Consider the following 14,275-nt stretch of genomic DNA (forward strand, 5'->3'; position numbering starts at 1 on the left):
CTTTAATACCCTACTCTCAACAACGGATATCATACAAAAAGAGAATCAATAAGAATACAGTGGAGTTGAACAAAACTGTAAAGGGTACCTAACAGACATATACAGACATTTTTCTGACAAGAAAATACACATTCTTTTCAAGTATACACAGAACACATGTGAGGCACAAAACAATCTTAGTACATTCAAGAAGACTGAAATCACACTAAGTATCTTTTCTATTTTCATTACATGCTCACAGATGAATACTAGAGAAAAACTAGAAAATTTACAAATATATGAAAATTAAAAAAATGCTCTCATGAACAACCAATAGATCAAAGAAGAAATTTAAGAAATAAACAAGTATCTTAAGAACATTAAAATGTAAACACAACATATCAAAACTTATGGAATGCAGCCAAAACAGTTCTAAGAGGGAAGTTTATTGAAATAAACACATTAAAAAAACTCCAAATAACTCAAATAAATAAATATATGCCTAAAGGAACTAGAAAAAGAACAGAGAACAAATTAGCAGAAGGAAGAAAATAATAGAGATTGGATCAGAAATTAATGCAGAGGGGCTCCTGGGAGGCGCAGTCGTTAAGCATCTGCCTTCGGCTCAGGGCGTGATCCCGGCGTTCTGGGATCGAGTCCCACATCGGGCCCCTCCGCTGGGAGCCAGCTTCTTCCTTTCCCACTCCCCTGCTGTGTTCCCTCTCTAGCTTGCTGTCTCTGTCAAATAAGTAAATCTTTTTTAAAAAAAAGAAATTAATGCAGAGAACTGAAAAATTTTAAAAGATTATCAAAATGAGTTTTTTAAAAATATATATGCAAAACTGACAAATTTTTAGCTAGACTAATCAAAGAAAGAAAAGAGAAAATCCAAGTAAAATAATTATAACTGAAAAAGAAGACATTACAACTGATACCACAGAAATACAAAGGATCATAAAAGCCTTCTGTAAAAGCCTACACACCAACAACTGGAAAACCTAGAGAAAATGGGGGAAAAAATTTACTAGAAACATAAAACTTCCCAACACTGAATCAAGAATGATATAAAATCTGAAAAGACAAATTACTAGCAAGAAGATTGAATCAGTAATCAGAAATCTCCCAATGAATGAAAGCCCATGACCAGATGGCTTCACTGGTGAATTCTACCAAATATTTAAAGAATTAATGCCAATACTTCTCAAACTTTTCCAAAAAATTAAAGAGGAGAAAACACTACCAAACTCATCTAACAAGCCCAGCATTATCCTGTCACCAAAGCCAGAAAAGGACACTATCAGGAAAACAACAACAACAAACTAGAAGTCAATATCCATGATAGATGTAGCTGCAAGATTTCTCAAAATACTAGCAAATTAATTTCAGCAGCACATTAAAAGGATCATTCACCATAATAAATTGGGATTTAACCCTGGGATGCAAAGATGATTAAATATAAACAAATCAATAAATTGGATATATCACATTAATGGAAAGTCTGAATAAAATCATATGGTCATTTCAATAGACACAGAAAAATTAACTGACAAAAGTCAACATATGTTCATGATAATAGCTCTGAAAAAATGGCTGTAGAAAGAACATACCTCAATATAATAAAGGCTACGTATGACAAACCCACAGCTAACATCATACTGGTAAAATGGTAAAATGTTTAAAGTTTTTCTTTGGGGTGCCTGGGTGGCTCAGTCATTAAGCATCTGCCTTTGGCTCAGGTCATGATCCCAGAATCCTGGGATGGAGCCCGACATTGGGCTCCCTCTCAGTGGGAAGTCTGATTCTCCCTCTCCCACTCCCCCTGCTTGTGTTCCCTCTCTTGCTGTCTCTCTCTCTCTGTCAAATAAATAGATAAAAATCTTTATAAAAAAATTAAGTTTTTCGGGGCGCCTGGGTGGCACAGTGGTTAAGTGTCTGCCTTCGGCTCAGGGCGTGATCCCGGCATTGTGGGATCGAGCCCCACATCAGGGCTCTTCCACTATGAGCCTGCTTCTTCCTCTCCCACTCCCCCTGCTTGTGTTCCCTCTCTCGCTGGCTGTCTCTATCTCTGTCAAATAAATAAATAAAATCTTTAAAAAAAATAAATAAATAAAAATAAAGTTTTTCCTCTAAGATCTGAAACAAGCCAGGGTGCCCATTTTCACCACTCTTATTTAATATAGTACTAGCAATTCTAGCCAGAGCAATCATGCAAAAAAAAAAAAATTAAAAGCATCATAATCTATTTGCAGATGGCATGATTTAATATATAGAAAACCTTAAAGTCTCCACCAAAAAACTATTAGATCTGATTAATGAATTTAATAAATGTGCAGGCTTCAAAATTAACATACAAAATCAGTAGCATTTTTATACATTAGCAATGAATTATCTGGAAAAAAAAAGAAAAGAAACAAAGAAAGAAAATGTTTCCATTTACGGTAACATCAAAACCAACAAGATACTTAGGAAAAATTTAATAGATGAGATGAAATATTTCTACACTGAAAACTATAAGACATTAATGAAAGGCATCTCATGTTCATAAATTTGAAGAATACTGTTTTTCTCATTTTTAAAAATTTAAATTCAATTAGCCAACTGATAGTACATCATTAGTTTCAGGTGTAGAGTTCAATAAATTATCAGTTGTATATATTGTTAAAATGTTCATACTACCCAAAGCCACCTATAGATTCAATGCAAACTCTATCAAAATTTCAATGGCATTTTTTTACAGAGGTAGTAAATGAATCCTAAAATTTATATGGAATCACAGGACTCTGAATAACCAGTGTAGTCCTGAGAAAGAAGAACAAGATGGGAGGTATCATATTTCCTGACTTTAATCTATAATGTAAAGCCATAGTCATCAAAACAGTAATGGTACTGGCATAAAGACAGACTCATAGGCCAATGGAACAAAGCAGAGAGCGTAGAAATAAACCCATGTATATACCATCAACTAATATTTGACAAGCTAGCCAAGAATAAGAAGAAAAAAACCCAATCTCTTCAATAAAAGAGGTTGAAGAAAATAGTATACTTACATATAAAGAATGATGCAAGACCCCTAACTTACACCACCTACAAAAATTAACTTGAAGTGGATAAAAGGCTAAAATATAATACCCAAAACCATGGAAATCCTAGAAGAAAACACAAAAAAAGCCATTTGACATGTGTCTTAATGATGATTTTGGATATGACACCTAAAGCACAAACAACAAAAATAGAAAATAAATACATAAGATTACATCAAACAAAACAGGTTCTGGACAGCAACGAAGATCAACAAAATGAAGACAACCTACGGAATGGGAAAAATACTTGCAAACGATATATTTAGTAAGGGGTAGATATTGATATAGAGAAAAATGAAACCTGTGGTCTGTTGGAACTGTAAGCTGATACAGCTGTCATGGAAAACAGTATGGAGGTTTCTCATAAAATTAGAAATAGAACTACCATATGATCTAGCAATTCTACTTTTGGGAATATATCCAAAGGAAACAAAAACACTATGTCAAAGAGATATCTGCACCCCCATGTTCATTGCTGCATTATTCACAATAGCCACGATTTGGAAACAACCTAAGTGTCCATCAATGGAGGAATGAATAAAATACTTGTGAGATATACACACACATACACACACGCACACACACACCATAAAAGAAGGAAATCTTGCCATTTGTGACAACATGCACAGACCTTCAGGGCATTATGCTAAGTAAAATAAGTCAGAGAGAGACACAGTCAGAGAAAGATAAAATAATCTCATTTATATATGGAATCTTTGAAAGTGAGAGAGAGGGAGGAAGAGGGAGACAGAGAAAATTGATAGATCAAATTTATGGTAGCCAGAGGTAGCGAGGGGATGGAGGGATTAGAAAAAAGCAGTTTAAATGTAAAAACTTGTAGTGGTAAGTACTAGAAACGTGCAACATGATGACTACAAGTTATACATGTATAGGGTTAGGGTTAGGGTTATGTCTGTATATGTGAAAGTTGTTAAGAGTAAGGTTATGTCTGTATATGTGAAAGTTGTTAAGAGTAAGGTTATGTATGTATATGTGAAAGTTGTTAAGAGTAAGGTTATGTATGTATATGTGAAAGTTGTTAAGAGTAAGGTTATGTATGTATATATGAAAGTTAAGAGTAAATTCTAAGAGTTCTCATCACAACAGAAAAAACATTTTTCCTCCTTTTTTGTATATATATATAATAGATATTAACTAAATTTATTGTGATAATCATTTTATAATATACGTAATCCAATACATTTTGCTTACACCTTAAACTTATACAGTGTTGTATATTAAATTATATCTCAATAGAACTGGGAAGAAAATCCTGACATCTATCTAAACATGTAAATCTTTGACATATTTATGTGTATGGATGGTTATGAAGAATATTTTGTCCTGTTATTTGTTCTACTAGTTTGAATGTGTCACTTAATGTCTTAGAAATGTAGCTCTTCATTTTGAAATGTGAGATTATGCCTGTCTTAATTCATGAATGAATTGGAAAAATAAGTAATATGATGGAATCTGTAAGTAACAATTCTTAATCCCTTAAAGAACATAGATTTCACCAGGTTTGTTCTACTGAGAGAATCACTATCAGGAAAATATGAAGTGTTTTAACCAAAATCTTCCTTTTGGGTTTTGTCAAATACACTGACCAAATTAATGGCTTGATTAAAGGATTGAAAATCAACAGTTGATAAAGCAACACAGTTGAGAAAATAATGTTGATAAAATAGAAAATCTCTGAGGGAGATCACATGCTCTGGACTTGCTAGGAAGATGAATCATAGTCTCACATGTTATTGAATATAGGAGTTAACATTGAACTAACTGATGTTGTCAGTAATCCATGTTTTACATACCTAGATTAAAGGAGATTTTTTTATTAACTATAAATATCTCTATTCAATTATATAGGATATACCTTCATTTTTTAAAATTTATTTGTTTATTTTTAGAGAGAAAGAGAGGGAGAGAGAGCATGCCAGGGCAGAGGGGGGGAAGGCAGAGGGAAAGAGAAAATCTCAAGCAGATTCCCTGCTGAGTACAGAACCTGATGTGGGACTCTATCCCATGACCCTGAGATCATGACCTGAGCTTAACTAACTGAACCATCCAGGCACCCCATAGAATATAAATTTAAAATACCAAGCATCCTTCACTTTATGTCAAGTCCTTAAGATTTATGAAATCTTAGAAGTTGCTTTATTCAAATTGTAATCTAATATGCAGAACTGCAGAGGCCAAGAATTGTCCATCATCATTCAGATGTTTGGCCTTGTAAATGAAACTTCACAAGTTACATTTTTCATAATAATTTTGAAAAGTTACTTCTAAAAATTTCTATTTTCAACAAAATTAAAATTGTTACAGAATGTACTCCACAATATATACCATCTAAAACATGAAAATTAAAAAAAAACAAGAAATACTTATTGAAATGGAAAAAATCTATAATAATGACAACACCAAATGTTGGGAAGAATATGGAGCAATGGGAAGTCTCATTTATTGCAGGTGGGAATACAAAATGGTACACTCTTTCTGCAAGACAGTTTGGTGATTTCTTACAAATCTACATATAGTCTTACCATATGATCCAGCAAGCACACTCTTTGGCATTTACCCTAAGGAGTTGAAAACTTCTATCCACACAAAAACCTGCACAAGGATATTTAAAACAGTTTGTTCGTAATTGCTAAAACTTAGAAGCAATCAAGAATGCACAAAAGCAACATGCTACCCAATGTTACCTACTTGATCATATTTTATCTTACATATTATCTTTCTCCTTAAGTCATGTAGCATTATAATCACAATATAATCAATGAAAACAAATTACATGTGGGCAAATTAACTAATAAATTTAAATATTAAATGATCTTTATAAAATAGATTATATATAGATAAAAGACATATAGTTATAATATAGAATAATCAAATGTTTTTAAATTTTATTATTTCATACCTATTTTTGGAGATACATTTTTATAACCATGTAAGATTGAAATTATTTCAAATAGAAATAAAAATCACAATAGTATGTGTAAGTTATCTGTCCTTCAACTATACATCTGATAATGGAGGTAAAAAGTCTGCTAATATTTTTGAATATTTATCAAATAAGAAAGACTAAAAGTTTAAAATTTTTTCATGCTATTTTTTCTATCTGAAGTATGTTAAATGCTTTATTTTTATCCATAAATGGAGTAGTGTTATCTTAAAGTTGTTACTTAAAATTTTTCTTCTAACTAGTAACAGCTAAAGATGGCTAAGTATTGTGGGGAAAATACTGTACTCAGCTGTGCTGCAACTAAAATACTGGAACAAGTGTTTCCTCAAGCATAGCATTAAGGCAATTGCTCTGTGAGACCCAGAAATCAATAGAATTGTCACAAATGTTCTAAGTGCAGTATTATGAAAAATATTGTATTTTGCTAGATGGAACCACAAGACTTCCTGCAATTCATAAACCTCTGTTAACAGAATTATTTTTAGATTGACAGTAATTCAGGACAAGTTTTGACTTTTTTTTTTTCTTTTAACAATCACAGATACTCAGGGGAGCCTGGGTGGCACAGCGGTTAAGTGTCTGCCTTCGGCTCAAGGCGTGATCCCGGCGTTATGGGATCGAGCCCCACATCAGGCTCCTCCGCTATGAGCCTGCTTCTTCCTCTCCCACTCCCCATGCTTTTGTTCCCTCTCTCACTGGCTGTCTCTATCTCTGTGAATAAATAAATAAAATCTTAAAAAAAAACAATTACAGATACTCAAAATCTGAATGCTACTGCAGCCAAATAAATTCCAATATTATAACTAGTTTGAACTAATATTTACCAGTTTTTATTATCCATGCCGGAATCCTTTGTTATTTTCATGTATGTCCTTTCTAATTATAGTTATAATAAAGCTACACTGCAGTAATTTCTCCTCGCATTTTGTAATAATGATGTATTACTTTGTTTTCTTAGAGCGTTTACATTCTGAGCAATAGTCTTATGGCTTTCTATAAGATAACAAAAAATGTTTTCTTTTTGATACCCTACTGATTTCATCAGCACCCTACTCCTACTCAATAATTGCTTTGTCTCACAAGTTTTGGCACTAAAAAATTGTTACTGCACATTTTTCCAGCTGTTAATGTACCTCAAGGAAGGTTTCACCTTCCATCATTGTCCTTTACTGATCCCTGGCAGTAATATCTACAAAGGACTATTTTTAACCTTTCATTTTCTGTACATTTCCATCTTTTTCTGTCTTCTCCAGCTTTTTCTCATCTCAAAATGTTTCAGAAATACAGCTCCAGGTACCCAACTTGTAAAATCACCTTCAAACATTCTAGGTTAAGGGGGGAAAATGTTAATCAAGTAGATTAATAAAACTACTAGTTAATCAAATATAGTAGACTGTTACTTAGGTCACTGTCAATGAACTTCCTACTGTTTATTCCTTTATCTAGTCCCCTACCACTCTGATTCTAATTGGGTCTAGTCTGTTTCAACGATAGAATATACTAGAAGCTATACTGGGTCAGTTTTGTAGCCTGCACTTGATTGTCTTGGAAACATCTATCTTTTCTTTCTTTTTTTTCCCCCTTTAGTAATACTTTATTTAGGGATGCTCTCTTTCATACTTCTGAGCCTCCTTGAATGAAGTTCAGGATCCTTCCTGGATAAAGAAGAAACCATGTGGTGAGGCCCTGGAGAATACACATTCTTTGAAGTGCACATAGAACATTCTTCATAGTAGATCATGTTAGGACACAAAACAAGCCTCAACAAAATCCAAAAGACTGAAGTCATGCCATGCATCTTTTCTAATCACAACACTATGAAATTAGATATCAACCACAAGAAAAAAATCTAGAAAGATCACAAATACATGGAGGCTAAATAACATGCCGGTAAATAATAAAATGGGTCAACCAGGAAATAAAAGAAGAAATAAAAAATGTATGGAAACAAATGAAAATGAAAATACAATGGTTCAAAACATTTGGGATGCAGCAAAAGTGGTTCTAAGAGGGAAGTTTAGAGCAATATAGTCCTACCTCAAGAAGATCTCAAAAAAATCTAACCTTACACCTAAAGCAGCTAGGAAGAAAACAAACAAAACCTAAAACAAGCAGAATGAACTAAATAAAGATTAGAACAGAAATAAATGATATAGAAACAAACAAAACAAAATAAAAACAAAAAAATCTGGTACTTTGAAAAAAAAGCAATAAAATTGATAAACCTCTAACCAGACTTATCAAGAAAAAGAGAGAGAAAGGACTAAAAATCACAAATTAGACAGAACTACCAACACTAAAGACATACAAAAAATTGTAAGATAATATTCAGATGGCATCACACACAAATTTTGCCAAACACTTGAAGAAGAGTTAATACCTATTCTTATCAAACTTTTCCAAAAAATAGAAGAGGAAGGAAAACGTCTAAATTCATTCTATGAGGACAACACTACTCTGATACCAAAACCAGATAAAGATATCACAAAAAAAGAGAACTACTGGCCAATATCTCTCATGAACATAGGCGCAAAAATTCTCAACAAATACTAGTAAACCAAATCTGGCAATACATTAAAAAAAAATGATTCACTATGATCAAGTCAGGAACAAGACAAGATGTTCACTGTCAACGCCTTTATTCAGCATAGTACTGGAAGTCCACAGCAATCAGACAGCAAAAAGAAATAAAAGGCATCACAATCATTAAGGAAGAAGTAAACATTTCACTATTTGTAGATGATGTGATATTATATATAGAAACCCTAAAGATTCCACCAAAAAAACTGCTAGAACTGATAAATGAATTCAGTAAAGGTGCAGAATACAAATTCCATTTACAGAAATCTGTTGCGTTTCTATACACCAATGAAACATCAGAAAGAGAAATTAAGAAAAACAATCCCATTTACAATCACACCCAAAATAAGATACCTAGGAATAAACCTAAGGAGGTGAAAGACCTATACTCCGAGAACTATAAAAGATTGATTAAAGAAATTGAAGATGACACAAAGAACTGGAAAGACATTCTATGCTCATAAACTGGAAAAACAAGTATCATTAAAATGAATATACTACTCAAAGCAATCTTCACATTTAATGGAATCCCTATAAAAATAGCACCAGCATTTTTCACAGAGCTAGAACAAACAATCCTAAAATTTGTATGGAACCACAAAAGACCAATGGAACAGAATTGACAGCCCAGAAATAAACTTGCAATTTTAAGTCAATTAATCTTCAACAAAGTGGGAAAGAATATGCATTGGGAAAAAGACTGTCTCTTCAACAAATGGTGTTGGGAGAATTGGACCACTTTCTTACATCATACACAGAAATAAATTCAAAATAGATTAAAGACATAAGTGTGAGGACTTAACCCATAAAAATTTTAGAATAGAGCAGCAATGTCTCTGACATTGACCATACCAATATTTTTCTAGATATGTCCCCTGAGGCAAAGGAAACAAAAGCAAAAATAAACTATGTGGCTACACCAAAATAAAACAAACAAACAAACTTCTGCACAGCAAAGGAAACAATAAAATTAAAAGGCAATCTACAGAATGGGAGAAGATATTTGTAAATGACATATTTAATAAAGGGTTAGTATTATATATATAATATATATATTATATATATATAATTTACACACACACACACACACAAAGAACTGATACAACTAAAACCCCCAAAACTATAATTCAATTAAAAATTGTCAGAAGACATGAACAGATGTTTCTCCAAAGAAGATATCCAGATGGCCAACAGACACATGAAAAGATGCTCAACATCACTTATCAGGGAGATGCAAGTAAAAACTACAATAAGATGTCACCTCACACCTGTCAGAATGGCTAAAATCAACAACAGAAGAAACAACATATGTTAGAGAAAATGTGGAGAAAGGGGAACCCCCCCTGGACTGTTGGTGGGAATGCAAACTGGTGCAGCCACTGTGAAAAAGAGTATATGGTTCCTCAAAAAAGTTAGAAAGAGAACTACTCTATAGAAATTGCACTAGTGTATTTTGTAAAAAAAACAAAAACAAAACACTTACTTAAAGGAATATATGCACCCTTATGTTTATAGCAGCATTATTTACAATAGCTAAGATATGGAAAAAAACCAAGTGTGCATCAATTAATAAATGGATAAAGGAGACTGGCACATACACACGCACACACACATATATACAAATATACATATAAATACATATATATCTATATGGTCAGTTAATATATATATTTTTATATTTCATCTATTATATTTCATCTATGTATATATTCATTTATAATTCATCTATTAAAAAGAGTGCAATGCTGCCATTTGCAATGACATGGATGGAGCTAGAAAGTATAATCCTGATTGAAAGAAATCAGTCAGAGTAAGACAAATACCATATGATTTCACTCATGTGAAATTTAAGAAACAAAACAAATGAGCAAAGGGAGAAGAGAGAGAGAGAGACAAAGAAACAGACTCTTAACTATAGAGAACAAATGATGGTTACCAGAGGAAAAGTGTGTCAGAAGATAGGTTAAACAGTTGATGGGGATTCAGGAGTATATTTTTCATGACAGGCACTGGATAATGTATGGAACTGTTGAATCACAATATCATACACTTAAAACTAATATAACATTATATGTTAACTAACTGAAATTAAAATAGAAACTTATAAAAGACATTCATAACCAGTACTATGGTCTTAACAAGAAATGTTAAAAGGTATTTCTTTAAGCTGAATTGATAGAGTGCTAATGCATAACAGGGAAACAGGAAAGTATAAATGTCACTGGAAATGTAAATATATAGTAAAAATCAGGACTATCAAATGTGTTTAGGTAGTAATCACTTATAAAGTTGGTTGGAGGTTAAAACATAAAAGTAGTAAGTATACCTATAATTTGTTAAAGTATACAGAAGATAGAAAGATGGCAATTGTGACATCAAAAAAAATATTGAGGGGGCCTAAAAACATAGAACTTTAGAATGTGTTCAATTTTAAGTTGTTATCAACCTAAAAATGGACTGTGATAAATACATGTTGTTTTATGTTACCTTTATGGTAACCACAGAGCAAAAACCTACATTAGATAATCAAAAGATAAAGGAAATATACCACTACAGAAAAATTAACAAATTACAAGAAACAGAAGAATAAAACAGGGAAATAAAAGTCAGAAAACAAATAGCACATATCTATCAAGAGTTAATTGTAAATGGACTAAAGTCTCCAATCAAAAGATAAAGAAAGCCTGCGTGTATTAAAAAAAAGAAACACAAAAAAAACAAAAACAAAAACAATCCATAAGCTATGTACAGAGAATCACTTCAAATATAAGTAAACGTGGAGTGAAATTGAAGGTAAAGAACAGATATTCCATGCAAATGTAAAACAAAGAAAAATTGGGGGTACCTATATTTAAATCAGACAAATTATACTTTAAGGCAAAGACTATAATAAAAGACAAAGAATGTCATTACGTTATGATAATGGGTTGTAGCCAACAAAAGGATAGAACATTTGTAGATATTTGTGCATCCAACATAGAAGTATTTAAATACATAAAGTGAATATTAACAAATCTAAATGAAAAAATAGTAATACAATAGATTTTTCTACTCCACTTTCTGTCAATGGAAATATTATGAGACAGAAAATCAATAGGAAAACATCAGACAGAAACAACACATTAGACTAGATAGAGTTGACATATAAGATTCCTCCAAAGGCAACAAAAATACATTTTTCTCATGTGCATACATCACATTATCCAGTATAGATTATATGGTAAGACATAAGTCTTTTTTTAAGTTTTTATTTTAATTCCACTCACTTAACATATAGTATAATATTAGTTCATGTAAAAAAACATAGTGATTCAACTATTGCACACATCACCCTGTGCTCATCACGACAAGTACACTCCTTAATCCCCGTCACCTATTTAACACATTTCCCTTACCCCCTCCCATTTGGTAACCATCAGTTTGTTCTCCATAATTAAGAGTCTGTTTCTTGATGTGTGTGTGTGTCTATTCACCCTTTGCTCATTTGTTTTGTTTCTTGAATTCCACATATGAGTGCAATCATATAGTACTGGATTTTCTCTGACTGACTTAGTCCTCTTAGCATTATAGTCACTAGCTCCATCCATGTTGTTACAACTATAAAAAAAAAAGTCTTAATAAATTTAAAAAGCTTCAAATAATATTAATCATTATTTTCCACCAAAGTGATATGAAACCATAAATCAATTAGAAAAAGAAGATGGGAAAATTCACATATATGTGGACAACGTTGTACTGAACAATTAATTGGTCAAGGAGAAAATAAAAAGAACAACCAAAACTTACCTGAGATGGTGAAAATGCAAATACAACATATCAAAAACACTGACTACAGCAAGGAGTTTCAAGAAAGAACATCAGAGCAATAAATTTTTTATCTATAAATTTAAAAAAGCTTAAACAATATAACTTGACAACTCAAGGAAAAGAACAAAGGAAACTCAGCAAGCAGAACAAAGAATATAATACAGATCAGAGCAGAAGTTAAGAAATAGAGACTAAAAACACAATAGAAAAAAATCAATAAAATAGCTATTTTTTTAAAAAAGATAAAGTTGACAAACCCTTAGCTAGATTCACCAAGAAAAAGAGTGGACTCAAATAAATAAAATCAAACATGAAAGAGGAAATGTTACAATTGATACCACCAAAATACAAAGGGTTATAAGACACATCAATAAATTAGACAATCTATAAGAGATGGATAAATTCCTAGAAACAATCAATTTTCCAATATAGAATAATGTAGAGATAGAAAATCTCAATAGCCAATTCCTAGTAAGGAGATCGAATTAGTAATTAGAAATCTCCCAATTAAAAAAAAAGCCCAGGATCAGAAGGCTTCATTGGTGAACTTTACCAAACATATAAGGGAGAATTAACAGCAATCCTTAAACTCCTCCAAAAGATTGAAGGGACCACTTACAAACTCACTATATAGGCAAGAATTACTCTGATACCAAAACCAGATAAGGACACCACAAGAAAATAAATCTGGAGGCCACAATTGTTGATGAACATACATGCAAAAATTCTCAACAAGACATAGCAAACTGCATTTAACAATACATTAAATAAATTATATAGCAAAGTGTATATAAATCAAGTGGGATTTATTCCAGGAATGTAAGAATGGTTCAAAATCTACAGATCAATCAAACAAAACAACAAAATAAAGGATAAAAAATCAGGCGGTCACCTCAGTAGATGCAGAAAAAGCATTTGACAAAATTCAATTTCCTTCCCTGATAAAAACTCTCAATAAAGTGGGTATAGAAGGAAGCTCTGTCAACACAGTAAAGACTGTATATGACAAGCCCACAGGTGATATCACACTCAATCATGAAAAGCTTAAAGCTTTTCCTCTAAAATCAAGAATAAAACAAGCATGTACACTCTAACTACTTTTATTCACATAGTATTGGAAGTTCTAGGCAGAGCAATTAGGCAATTAGAAATAAAAGGCATACCAATAGAAAGAAAGATGTAAAACTGTCAGTATTTGTAGATAACACTATATATAAAATTATATGTTTATGTATACATATATATTTTAACCCAAAAGACTTCACTAAAAATACAGTCAGGACTAATAATTTCAGTAAAGTTGCAGGATACAAAATTAATAAAAAATCAGTTGTGTTTTATACACTAATAATAAAGTATCAGAAAGAAAATTTAAAAAACCTATTTGCAAATGGATCAAAAGAATAAAAGAAAACTAGAAATAGATTTAACCAAGGAGGTGAAATACCTTCATTTTAACAATTGTAAGATATTGATAAAAGAAATTGAAGATGACACAAATAAAAGGAAAGATATTCCATGCTTATAGATTGCAGGAATATTATTAAAATGTCCATACTACCCAAAGCAATGTACAAATTCTAATGGAATTTTTTCACAGACATAGACCAAACATTTCTAAACTTTGTGTGGAACCACAAACGACCCTGAATAGCCAAAGCAATCTTGAGAAATAGAAACAAAGCTGGAGGTACTAATGGCCTCTGATTTCAAACTACATTTCAAAGCTATAGTAACCAAGACATTGTGGTATTAGTATAAATATAGACACACAGATTAATGGGACAGAATAGAGAGCCTGGAAATAAACCCACATATATATTGTTGATTATGACAAAGGAACCAAAAATGCACAATGAGGAGA

This window comes from Ailuropoda melanoleuca, chromosome 11, assembly GCF_002007445.2.
Source record: "Ailuropoda melanoleuca isolate Jingjing chromosome 11, ASM200744v2, whole genome shotgun sequence".
Classification (NCBI taxonomy): domain Eukaryota; kingdom Metazoa; phylum Chordata; class Mammalia; order Carnivora; family Ursidae; genus Ailuropoda; species Ailuropoda melanoleuca.